The sequence below is a fragment of the Hermetia illucens genome, chromosome 3 (assembly GCF_905115235.1).
Source record: "Hermetia illucens chromosome 3, iHerIll2.2.curated.20191125, whole genome shotgun sequence".
Taxonomy (NCBI): Eukaryota; Metazoa; Arthropoda; class Insecta; order Diptera; family Stratiomyidae; genus Hermetia; species Hermetia illucens.
In genome coordinates this window covers 8,029,339-8,042,197 of record NC_051851.1, presented here as the reverse complement: position 1 = coordinate 8,042,197, position 12,859 = coordinate 8,029,339, and positions in this window count along the sequence as shown.

The window sequence follows — 12,859 nt, the reverse complement described above, 5'->3', positions numbered from 1 at the left end:
TTTGGATTGGATGATTCTCCGAACTGTCCCAGATGCGATGGCATACCGGAGGATCCAGAGCATGTGTTGTTTCACTGCCCACGATTTGCGATTGAGAGAAGGAGCTTAAACCAGGTGCTGGGCAGGAGCGGGACCCCGGAGGGCTTGGTTACTGAGATGGTGGAGTCCGAGGAGAAGTGGCTTGCGGTTGGCTCCGCAATCATCCAAATGCAGGAGGAGTTGCTGAAGGAACAAAGAAGCAGGAAAGCAGCAAATAGGAGAAGGATGAGTGCCTAAGAGCAAACCTACCCCGCGAAGTAATACCTCAATGGTGGTCCCGCGGGGCTGGGGTTGGAGAGACCGGGGGTGGTTTTTAGTGGGTGTGAATCCCACACGCACCCGCTGTAGTTCCGCCGTTCGGGCGGCGGAGCTGCGTCGGACGTGTCTTTCTAAGATTTTGCACCTCCGTGTACGCACAAAAAAAAAAAGGTCGATGAATAGATGGTGCAACTGTTGTCCATATTCCAAAAGTTTTTCCATCGCTTGCCGCACTGAGAAAATCTGATCTGTTGCTGATTAGCCTGGAGTGAAGCCTCTTTGGTATGGGCCAATGATGTTCTGGGCGTATGGGGCTATCCGGCCTAGCAAGATAGTGGAGAATATCTTATAGATGGTACTCAGCAACGTGATACCTCTACAATTGCTGCACTGTGTGATATCTCCCTTTTTATGTATGAGACAGATAATGCCTCGTTGCCAATCGTCAGGCATTGATTCGCTGTCCCATACCTTGAGCACAACTTGATAAGCCACTTGGTGTAACTGGTCGCCTCCATATTTAACCAATTCGGCTGTAATTCCATCGGCTCCTGGCGACTGATGATTTTTTGGCACTCCTAAACTTGGTGGTGGCAGTATTTGTCCGTCGTCTTCAGTTGGCCGGACCTCCAACTCGCCGATGTTCTGGTTGTTCAGTAGATCATCAAAGTACTCAACCCATCGCTCTAATATGCCCATTCTGTCGGAAATCAGATTTCCTTCTTTGTCTCGACAGGATGAGCATTGAGGTGTATAAGGCTTCATCCTGCTGATTTGTTGGTAAAACTTCCGCGCCTGGTGCGGTTGCTCCCTGTACTTTTCTAGTTCACAGACTTGTTGGTTCTCCCAGGCTTCCTTTTTCCGTCTGTGAAGTCGCTTCTCCGCTCGACGGAGTTCGTGGTAAGTCTCTGCGTGTGCCTGCGTTCTTTGAGAATGCCACATTACTCGGTATGCGGTATTCTTCCGTTCCGTTGCTAGCTTATATTCATCGTCAAACCAGCCGTTCCGACTCTTTTTGCGGCTGAGGCCAAGTATGTTTGTGGCCGTATCCATGATAACGTTCTTCAGGTGGTTGTGAAGATCATTTGTTGATGCTTCATCTTCAGGTCCTCTGTTGACTCCGGTTATTGCGGCATCCATTTTGCTCTTATAGGTGTCGCGGAGGGCTCTGTTCAACAATCGCTCTCGCAGGATCCCAATTATCCTTATAACACCTCAGTGTTGAAAATTTTGCAGAAACGGTCAATTCTCTCCTTCCCACTTTTTAGACTTGTTCTGATCGCTGGTGTACTTTCAAGGGAGTCTATATATATTTAATTCTGGATCTTGTGAAAGTACCGCCGAGTTTTCTCAGAGCGTCCATTCTGGTCGATTCATCCTTAGTAAGGACTCAGCACAACCTGGAAGTCTCCTTTTATCTTCCAATTCCTCACAGTATACTCTAAAAAAGTCTCGTTTTGAACATTTTAGGAGCCTCTTAAATGTGTGTGAATTCCGGAAGTTTAACCAGTCTTCATCCTTAACGCATGTGTAAGCACGATTCGGAAGTTGTCTGATTGATTTCCTGAGTCTTTGCAGTTCTGCGTTCTACCATGGAACCGTTTTACCGCGTTGGCCTCGGGAAATAGGACAAGCCTCTTCAAGCACTCTTTTGCCCTAGGGAACTCCACTTTGTCGCCAAGAAATTCATTGAACTTTGTCCAATCCGTTTTCCTAGGATTCCGACTTTGTGTGTGTGACTGTTCACGTTTGTTCTTTCCCCAACAAATATGCTGGGCGTTCGCATCACAACCTATTAAGAATTTAAGGTCACTTGATTCTGCATACACTACCAGATCCCATAGTTCTTCCGTCGGCGGAGGACAGAACGAATTATAGGGTAAGTAAGCAGGGGCAACTATGAAGTTTCTCCTCTTACCATTAACGTGGTAAATTGACAGCAACAAGGTCCTCAGCAATGGTGCCTCTAACAATTTTGACATTAGAACGCAGTTCCTCGGTCTCGGAGGTCTTTCATCGAAGAAAATCCTAGTCCCTTGACGAATCCAATACCACAGGTTCTGTTAAACCCATGGCTCCTAAACCAGAAGCACCTATAGATAGGAAGAGGCTTTGGCATTCTGCAAGTTAATTTGACTAGCTCTTATGGTTATAGTCTAATATGAAAGCCGCCTAAAAACTAAAAAGTCTACTGCGTTCAGTGTCGATTTCACCGGAGTGACCAGCTTGTCCTTGTCTCTGGATATCGCCACATTCGGTGGTGTAGCAAGGCCCATGTTCTTGTGCAGTGCCTTTCGCTGTCGTCGGCTGAGAGCACTCCTAGGTACACGGTGTCCGCTCCGTTGTCCACATCACCAGCTTCCCTTTCTTCCGCTTTTACTAGCGGAGGAGAAGATTCTGACCGGTAAGCCTACAGTCCATTCTCTTTCCGGCTGAAGTTTCCTTTTGTCAAGCCTTCCTCCCCCATTTGTAAGAGATAAGTAACAGTATCATCGGCAGGCCGGCGGTAGTCAGGTCTCCAGTTCCTCTCATTAAGGGAGTTGTTGTACCATCCTTTCTGGCTGACCGCGCCATAGACACCGGGTGTAGGTTTTCTGCTTTGCACAGATTTCTCTGTAAAGGAACATGAATGCGGTGGTGCTCCAAAATCCGTGCCTCGGCCATGACCTTATTTCTCAGAATCGCGGGTGGATTCGGCAGCCCTATAGATCAGCATTTCCACTACCACCATTTACTATGATCGCGAGAAATATTTTGAACTCAACGACCCCAAACTCTCTCTCTCTCTATGGCAGACGCTAGTTGATACCATCAGTTTGTAACTAAACCTTTGGTCTAAAGTCTCCTTTCTAAGTTATGAGCCCAACATCGATTAGGCCTGCTGCCTTCCACCACTTGCTTGGATACTTTCATGACCTCCTTTCTGCACAATCCTTCGACTTTTCCGCGATGTTAATATATACATAAGTCATGGATGGTTTTATAAATTAAATCATAAATTTTCGCTTAATTGAAGCTCCTTGAACTATTTTCATTCAATGCCTGGATTACCAGGACGTTATTCGTTTCTCAGGACAAACACAGATGGTTTTAAAAAAACGTGCAAAACTCGAATTTTATTAAATTGAGCCAATAAAAGATATAAATATTGTGATATGTCGTGCTTTGTACGTTATTCAAAGAAATAAATTCAATGATTTTCAGGATTTTGACTGAAAGTCCTTTTGTATGAATTCATATTTGCACGAGGATTAACAATGAAGGCTTTTTTGATAAATATTTTTGGTCATCATACCAACCCAATTATTCTCATTGTTTAATATTAAAATTGTTGGCTTAATTGATCGAGCGTACATATGTCTCCCGATTATCATTGAATACAGCAAAATGGATCCAAACAGACTTTTCCCTAATATTGTTGTTCTTTCCTCATTTAATTGACAATGAGACCGTTTTCTCGGTTACGTTATCATCGCAATTAATGCTTTTAAGCTTATAAGCCTATGGAAGCAGACAAGCACAAAGAAAAACAATAGTACCCATAACAAAGAGGGATTCGGGACGGAGATAACTATTCAATGTTTCCATTGTTACATATAAAAGGATGTAAAAAATCATAGCAAGTCACGTCCGGTCCAGTTCAGCAGTGTCGGGGTTAGGTCGGACAATTAAGAACACACCCCTAGCCTTGATCCAATGAAATCTGTATTTAAATTTTATTTCTCGAGTTGGATTTGTCTTTGGTTCTTTTAAAAGTTCATTTTGTATCTTTTTTTAGGGCGGCCTGGTCTGATTATGCTTCAGGTTAAAGTTGCATAATTCGGCAAGTCCTCACACGACCTCCTCGTGGTGGCCGCTGGAAACCGTGTTCGGGCGGGCCAAGAGTGTGTAGGGCCGCACTGGGAGTAGGCTCATCCAACTGACGAGGATCTGCTTGTCTGCTGGTCATGTGTTAGGGGCAAGTAGATCTGGCGGGGGGGATGGACTGAAGCAACAACCCAGGGATCGTCCTCCCTGCACCGGAGAAGGTGCTAATAGGACCCCAAGCCAAGGTGGAACAGCATACGCCGAGGGCTGCGTGGCCAATGGGGAGCTTGGTCTTTAGTATGCGAACTCTGAATACCTTGGGTACCTTCAGTGTCAAATAAGACCCTTACCCTGGTGTTCGAGCCAGCCAGGGTGGACATTCTTCCCGGACTACTCGTGGGACCAAGACATGGACTCAATTAACAAAAAAACTAAAACGACGACAGAAGAGGAGGCGATGATGCCAGGCGCATCATCGGACGACGAGCTGCTGGCCTCCAGCCAGGAGACAGTGGCCGTCGAGAGCAGTACACTCGGTGCCAGCCGTAGCACCGTTGTGCTGAAACCAACTGCAGGGACCTCCCGGAGCGAGGCGTCATACGGACTAGTGGCTTCCAGCCTGGAACCCACTGCCGTCAAGCTGGGTGCGGCGAGTACCAGACATAGTACTCCTGACCCGAAGCCCTCAGCGTCGGGGGATCCCTCGAAAGCGAAAACTGACAAGAATGTCGGTCGCCGGAAACCGGCTAAGAAGCGAAGGTCCACGGGTGTCCTGCTTAAGAGCCAGTACCGGAAGGCCATGCATATTCTCGGCAATATTGCCAAGAATAAGGAGGCCGGTACTGTGGACGAGCGGGATGAAAAAGACCTCGCTAAATACCAGACGATTTTAAAAAAAAGTCAAGCGACGGCGGCTTTACGGTTTCTTACCAGGGCAGAGGCAAATCGTCAGACGCTGCCTCACCTCTGCCCTGGGAGCAGCGTGACCGTAGCGGCTCGCAGATGTTGAATGCTCCTTTATATAATTCGTAAAACATGACATGCCTACGAATTATATTGAGCGCAAAGGTAAGAAACCGTAAAGCCGCCGTCGCTTGACTTTTTTTTAAAAAAGTTTGGGTGCAAGACCTGCGAGGGGTCCGTGGACCAGAAAAGAAGGAGTAAGTTGCTCCTCAATTGGTCCGGTCCTGCATTAAGTTGATGCGGACTTAGGACCCCCTTCATTCTCAAAACGAATATACCAGACGATTGTTGATGAATACAACAGCAAACGCCGGGCGCTGACGAGCAGAAGGCGAAGCCCATCGCTCTAAAACGCAACCGATCTCAAGACGAGGTCGAACAAGATAAGAAGCGGAGTGGGCAAGAGCGCAGACGCCAAGCAACATACGGAGGAAATTGTACAGCAACCGACAGCCGGCGGGCCACGTACTGCGAAGCCCTCAAGCGACGTGGCCAGGAGTCACTTACGTGTGGCGCTGGCGGATGGCAATTCTGCTAGCGGCAAACTAACGCTGGAGGTGTGGACCAGTGTTGAGGCTAGGCTGTCGGGCATGGTCTATGAACATCTCGTGGAGACCGGAGGCAAGCACCCGAGACTCACTCCCCACTTTGATTCATCTCAGGTGGTCCGTGGGTTCCACGTAATAGCTTGCATGGACCAGTTCTCTAAGGACTTTGTCGGCTCGTGTGTCGCTAAGATCAGCGACGCCTGGGAGGGCGTTAAGCTCAACATTATCCCTTACGACAAGATTCCCAGGAAACCGGTCGCTCGCATCTGGTTGCCGAAGATCCGCATGGAGAAGGACAAGCTCGTCCATTTCCTGCGCCTTCACAACCCCGGGTTTCCCATGGACGACTGGGTTGTTATAAAGGAGGAGGAACCTCAGATAAACAGCCAGCCCGTACTACTCCGCATAAACGAGGAATGCCTGGAGGCATTGAAAAAGGTTGATTATAAAGTGTGGTTCGGAATCAGGAATACCAAAGTAAAAGTGTTCCGCTCTGCAAAACCGGACGACGACCTTGACCCAATCGACGCCGCCAACGAACTGTTGGAGAAGATGACGATCGACGGTCCGGGGGCTGACAAACCCCCCATGCAAGCAGATCATGCTGAGGGTAAAGCAGATAAATCTGCAGCACTCGAAGTGCGCCTCGGCTAATCTGCTCGTCTTCCTCTTAGAGGAAGACATCGACATCGCATTAATACAGGAGCCCTGGGTCGGAAACGAGCGAACCATCAAAGGGCTCCAAAGCAAATATTTTAATTTATTCCACAGCATAGGAGACGTTGATCAGGCTAAACCTAGAGCATGTATTCTTGCGAGGAAGAGTCTGCACGCTTTCCTGTGCCCGGACCTGAGTTCCAGTGACCTAGTTGTGGTCAAGCTGGAGTAGGTGGGGGCAGAGAACGTGTATATTTCCTCGGCGTACATGGCTCACGACCGATCAGCTCCGCCAGAAGAACTACACCATCTGACGAACACCATAACAGCAAAGAAAGCCAACCTGCTGATAGGCTGCGACGCAAATGCAAGGCATACGCTTTAGGGCAACTCCGAAATCAACGAAAGAGGTGGATCATTCGTTGATTTTATTATTACTTCAAATCTATCGGTGTGTAACAGGTACACCAACCTTTCATTTCCCCTGCTCGGAGAACTGTGACGGTTGGGAGGAGGTCCTTGATATCAGCCTGATAACCGACAACGGGGTTCTTAGGGTGGAAGACTGGAGAGTGTCTGACCAGATATCCTTCTCTGACCACAGTTGGATACTCTTCAGTCTAGATCTCGCTGCAGAAGTCTCCAAGCCCTTCAGAGACCCCTGGAGGATCGACTGGAGAAAGTTTGGTCAGGTAGTTAAGAACAAACTCTCCGGTGCGCAAATTGGTAGGATTGGCACGACAGACGAACTGGAGTCAAAGGTCGGGGCTCTGGAGAAGGCTTTTGATACCGCCTTCAAAGTCTCGTGCCCTGCTAAGTACAGCAAAAAGACCCTGCCACCGTGGTGGAACGAAAATCTCTCTAGTCTCAGGAAGCTGACCAGAGAAATATTCAACATCTGCTACAGGCAAAAATACTGGCAGCCATACAAGGACTGCCTAAAGAAGTACAAGTCGGCCATCAGGACCGCCAAGAGGCGGTCTTGGCTAGACTATCGTCAGAACATTGAAAGCACTAGTGAATCCGCGAGGCTCAATAAGATTCTGTCCAAGGAACATAAGAGTCCATCCTTCCTTAAAAAGTTGGAAGGTTCCTGGACGGAATCTTCTAGTGAAACCTTGGAGCTGCTGGTGCAAACGCACTTTCCCTCCAGCGAGGATGACTGTGAGTCAGAACCTCACTTGGAGGGTTTGCGGCAACCCCAGCTGTGCGAGACTATCAAATCGGTAATTACCAGGGATACGATCGGCTGGGCTATAAACAGCTTCTCAGCATACAAATCTCCAGGCCCAGATGGCATAATGCCAGTCATGCTACAGAAGCAGCAGGAAAGGGTTGAGCCGTGGGTTGTTGAGATTTACCGGAGCTGCATCACTTTAGCATACGTACCGCAGGCCTGGAGGCGCGCACGGGTGGTTTTCTTACCAAAAGCCGGCAGGCGAGGTCATCTTTCCGCGAAGGACTTTCGGCCAATCAGCCTGACCTCTTTCGTGCTGAAGACCCTCGAACGCGTCCTGGACATTCACTTAAGGACGATTATGGAAAGAACGCTTTTCTCTAAGTCCCAGCATGCCTACCTCAAAGGAAAATCCACAGAAACCGCCCTCCACGAGGTAATTGGCACGGTTGAGCGGTCGCTGCAGTACAAGCAGTATACCCTTGCTGCCTTCTTGGATATAGAAGGAGCTTTCAACAACGTCAGTACCAACGCCATCAAGCAAGCCTTGACCGGTATTGGATTGGAGGGTATCTCACGTATTGGATTATATCCATGCTGAGTACCAGGATAATCCAGTCCAATCTGGGAGGCAACCACTGAGGCAACCACTTGACCAGAGCTGTGAACAGAGGCATGCCCCAGGGTGGTGCTATCTCACCGGTGCTCTGGTTAATAGTAATGGACAAAATTTTACGTACATTGGACAGCAGCGGGGTGAAGGTGGTGGCGTATGCCGACGACTTGGTGATATTAGTATCAGGGATGTTTTTGCCCATTATGAGCGACATCATGGAAGGAGCGTTGCGAAAGGTGTGCCTCTGGGCCGCAAGATGCGGACTCAGCATAAACCCAACCAAAACGCAACTGATGCTATTCACCACCAAGACAAGGATACCTGAATTCCATCTACCACGGCTGAATGAACAAAGATTGGTTCTTTCCTCTAATGTAAAGTATCTGGGTGTAATCCTGGATCCTAAGCTAAATTGGAGGTTGAACATAGAACTGAAGGTTAAGAAGGTCTGTATAGCCTTCTATGCCTGTAAGAGAACTTTTGCGAAGAAATGTGGTCTCCGGCCGAGGATGGTTCTCTGGATGTACACCGCTGTAGTGCGTCCGATCCTGACGTACGGATCTATTGTATGGTGGCAGGCTTTGAAGAAGAAATACAATAGAACGAAGCTTAATAGCATTCAAAGAACCGCGTGTGCAGGTGCTACGGGGGCTCTGCAGTCCTGCCCGGCAGATGCTCTCAATGTACTCCTGCATCTCCACCCCCTAGACCTCCACATCAAATATGTTGCAGCGTGCAGTGCCGTCAGACTACGTGAGTCCGGATGCTTGGCAGCAAAGTCCTACGGCCATAGCAACATTCTGGATGAAATACCTCGAGAAATCTGGGCATCCGCCACGGACTATGTCACACGCAAGCTGAACTTCACGAGAAACTTTGCTGTGGACCTTCCAACCAGGGCAAAGTGGAAGATCGGCGGCGTGTTGCAAGACTATGACACGGTATTCTTTACGGACGGATCAAAGATGGCCTATGGAGTCGGCGCGGGGGTTTTCTCGAATACACACGGTGTATCCAAGTCGTATGGTCTCCCAGGTTTCACCAGTGTATACTAGGCGGAAGTACTGGCGATATTGGAAGTCTGTCGATGGCTGGAGCGTGAGTCGAGCCCCAAGCGTAACATAGCCATTCTGACCGACAGCCAAGCGACCATCACGGCCTTGTACTCAACGACGACATCTTCCCGGTTGGTGGGGCAGTGCAAAGACACGCTCAACCATCTGGGCGGCACGTTCAAGATCACTATCCTCTGGGTTCCCGGGCATAGGAACATAGAAGGGAATGGGCGGGCTGACAGATTGGCCAGGCAAGGCTCTGCTCTTGGCAGTCCCTCGGGGAATACAGGCGGTGTTCCGCTGGAGGCTGTCGGCGGCCGAGTCTACTCGCACTACCTAGCAGCCTCGGGCCTGAGATGGCGAAGGCTTACAAGCTGTGCTAAATCAAGGAGAATTTGGCCCGCTTATAACATAGCCCGATCACGAGAGCTCCTGTGCCAGACGCGCGCAAATGCATTCAAGATTACGGCGGTCTGTACGGAGCACTGGCCCGTAGGGGACCATGTCACTAGGCTCGGCTTACCCTACAACTCGCATTGCCGAAGCTGCGGAGAAGGAAGGGAAACCCTCATTCACTTTCTCTGCGATTGCCCAGCTCTGCCTCGAGTCAGGCTGCGGACACTGGGTAAACCATTCTTTGGGGACCTCAGTGAGATTTTTAGCTGCAGAGTCGGAGAGCTGCTTTCCTTCGTGAATGCTACTGGCTGGCTCTGAAGATCCGAGGCAGCTGGACTCTGCTTCCCTGTTCCTATAACAACAGTCTCTTAGGAGTTTGTGGCATCAAAACGGCGCACCAAAGTGCTAATTGGGCTCCTCGGAGCGGCCACTGATACCTACCTACCTACTCATCTTTTTTAGAGGGAATTGCAAGCCAGTTCTTCCTCGATCCGGGTTTTCATCCAAATATACTCTGGAAGTCATTCGTCTTCAGTGCCTCTTTCAGGTATCTCCTACTGCTCGCAATCTCGTAATCTCCGTGCACTGTTCCAAAATGATCCGTAGGATGTAGACGTGGTAAATGCTCTCTATCAATCAAGCTTTCGAAATGTTCTTTGATGCGTTCAAGCCTTTGGTAGTAAACAATGGCGCAACGGATCATGACGAGTGGTTCCGCTCTGAACGGGAAAAGAGATGCAGATGTCCTCTTTCCTCCTCATTCTCTGTAAATACCTAATCATCGCTCAGCAGGAAAACAGAGAGAAGTGATACCGCCTCCTTCTCACAGAACTTCACTAGTCTAAGGACTAACTCCGATGGGATCCAGGTGTCTTCTTCTGTAGAGTAGTTCTGAATCTAAGTTTTCCACCAGCTCCCAATTGGGCTTGGACATCCGCGAGGTCTTACCATGCTATCTTAGTGTTGGCCTTCGAGCTCATCTTCAATGTGCGTTTGTTTTGCTTTCCACCGTGCAGCCTAGAAGATAAAGGTCTAGATCGTCCAGTTTCTCCTCCGCAGTAGGCAATAAATCGACTTCCCTCCTCGATCCTGCGGTTTCTGCTCCTACGACTTCCGTGATTCCTGCGAATCTCGTAAGACTTCCCAGCCAATGTGTGATCCGTTTTATTTTTCCTCGGCTACTCCCTATAGTTGACGAGGCAGTTATCGCTTTTAATTACCCTCAGGGATTAGTTATCTGCCCGGATCGCTAGCAATTTGCCTTTTCACTCCATCTTGTTTCTACAGACTCGCTACAACCGTGTGTAAAAATCTTTTTTTTCTGAGCAGTTCTGAGGCCTAGAAGTTTCCCGTTAACAGTTCTGGTGGCTTCTAGTTTACCAATTTATGGACTATTGTCGTAAGCCATTCTGCCGTGTCCTCCGTCGCGCACTCCACGAGTACTTAATTGAAAGGTATGGCCGTGAAAACAAGGCCCGCACATCATCCTATACACATCTGAATAACGACAAAGTCTTCGATGAAACCCAGGTCCTTACGAATGAGTATGGGATCCGGAGGTGCTGTCGAAAGTATGATCAATCGGATACGCTTTATTTAACTAGCGTAGTTAATGGCTGGCCTCATGGCCTCGACCTTCGCTCCTGAGGCAGTCGCAATCTCCTTCCTCCTGAGACCACCTTTGAATTTCTTGGGAACATTTCTCCCTTGAGGAGGTCTCCTCTCTTCTCTTCTTTGGTACCGCTTTTTGAGGTTAACGTCTATTCTGAGCCTTCTTAAGGGCTTCCTCCCGTTGCAGGCCTTCCTTTAGTAAAGATATAATTTAAGTTCTGCGCCAGTGCGGCCTGCTTCTTTTCTGATGTCTAATGTACTGACTTCAGACGTATTTTTAATTGCCTTCTTATCAGGGCCGATGCAGTCTTTACAGTCGGCCAACGTTAACCTTGGCACCACTCTCCAAATTTGCTTTCGTGGGTGTAGTGACTTTATTTTTAGTATTTTAGAGATGGCTATGGCTATAGGTTGACTCTCATAGAGCTATGGTATGTAGGTAGGTATCAGTGGCCGCTCCGAGGAGCCCAATTAGTGCTTTGGTGCGCCGTTTTGATGCCACAAACTCCTAAGACCGTGACTGTTGTTATGGGAGCAGGGAAGCAAAGTCCAGCCGGCTCGGATCTTCAGAGCCAGCCCGTAGCATTCACGAAGGGAAGCAGCTCTACGACTCTGCAGCTAAAAATCTCTCTGAGGTCCCCAAAAAATGGTTTACCCAGTGTCCGCAGCCTGACTCGAGCCAGAGCTGGGCAATCGCAGAGAAAGTGCATTAGGGTTTCCCTTCCTTCTTCGCAGCTTCGGCAATGCGAGTTGTAGGGTATGCCGAGCCTAGCGGCATGGTCCCCTATGGGCCAGTACCCCGTGCAGACCGCCGTAATCTTGAATGCATTTGCACGCGTCTGGCACAGGAGCTCTCGTGACCGGGCTATGTTATAAGCGGGCCAAATTCTCCTTGACTTGGCACAGCTTGTAAGCCTTCCCCATCTTAGGCCCGCGGCTGCTAAGTAGTGTGAGTAGACTCGGCCCCCGACAGCCGCCAGCGGAACACCGACTGTATTCCCCGAGGGACTGCCAAGAGCAGAGCCTTGCCTGGCCAATTCGTCAGCCGGCTCATTCCCCTCTATGTTCTTATGCCCGGAAACCCAGAGGAGAGTGACCTTGAGCGTGCCGCCCAGATGGTTGAATGCCTGTGAGGAGTTGCCAGATCTCCCATCAGGCGCGACCCCAGGTGGCGAATTGGGGCATACCTATTGATGTGTAAATATGTGTTCATGCACTTTTCTTTTCTGACTGTGTATGGGCTAGTGTTTGCTCATCTCTGGTGCGCCGACCAAAATGGCTATGGGAAGGATACCCAGAACATAAAACCACCATGGAAGACGAGAGAAGAAGTAAACTTACGGTGCAGGGGCTCGGAACCCCAGTACCGGCGGCTTTTGGGAGTGAGCAAGCGGGCTCCCGGTCGTCGATATCCCTCGACCGCAGTGCCTCGGTGGTGGACAACTTGGCCACCTTGGTATATAATGCTACAAGTGATTTGGATCTGGAGAAGGAAGTATTCAAGCGAAGTACGACCTTACCGAGAACACCAGTAGCAAGAACAACCAAGGATGAACTGAAGATGGATCGTTGGACGACAAAAACTGTAACAACACCCACAGCATATGTTCGAGATGCGCGACAGCAAGAGGTGCTCCAGGAACAAAATAAGGATCCATTCAAAAGAAGCTCATCAACTTTGAGATCTCCACCAATGCTAAAGGCGATGAAGGAAAAAGTACAGGCAAGATCA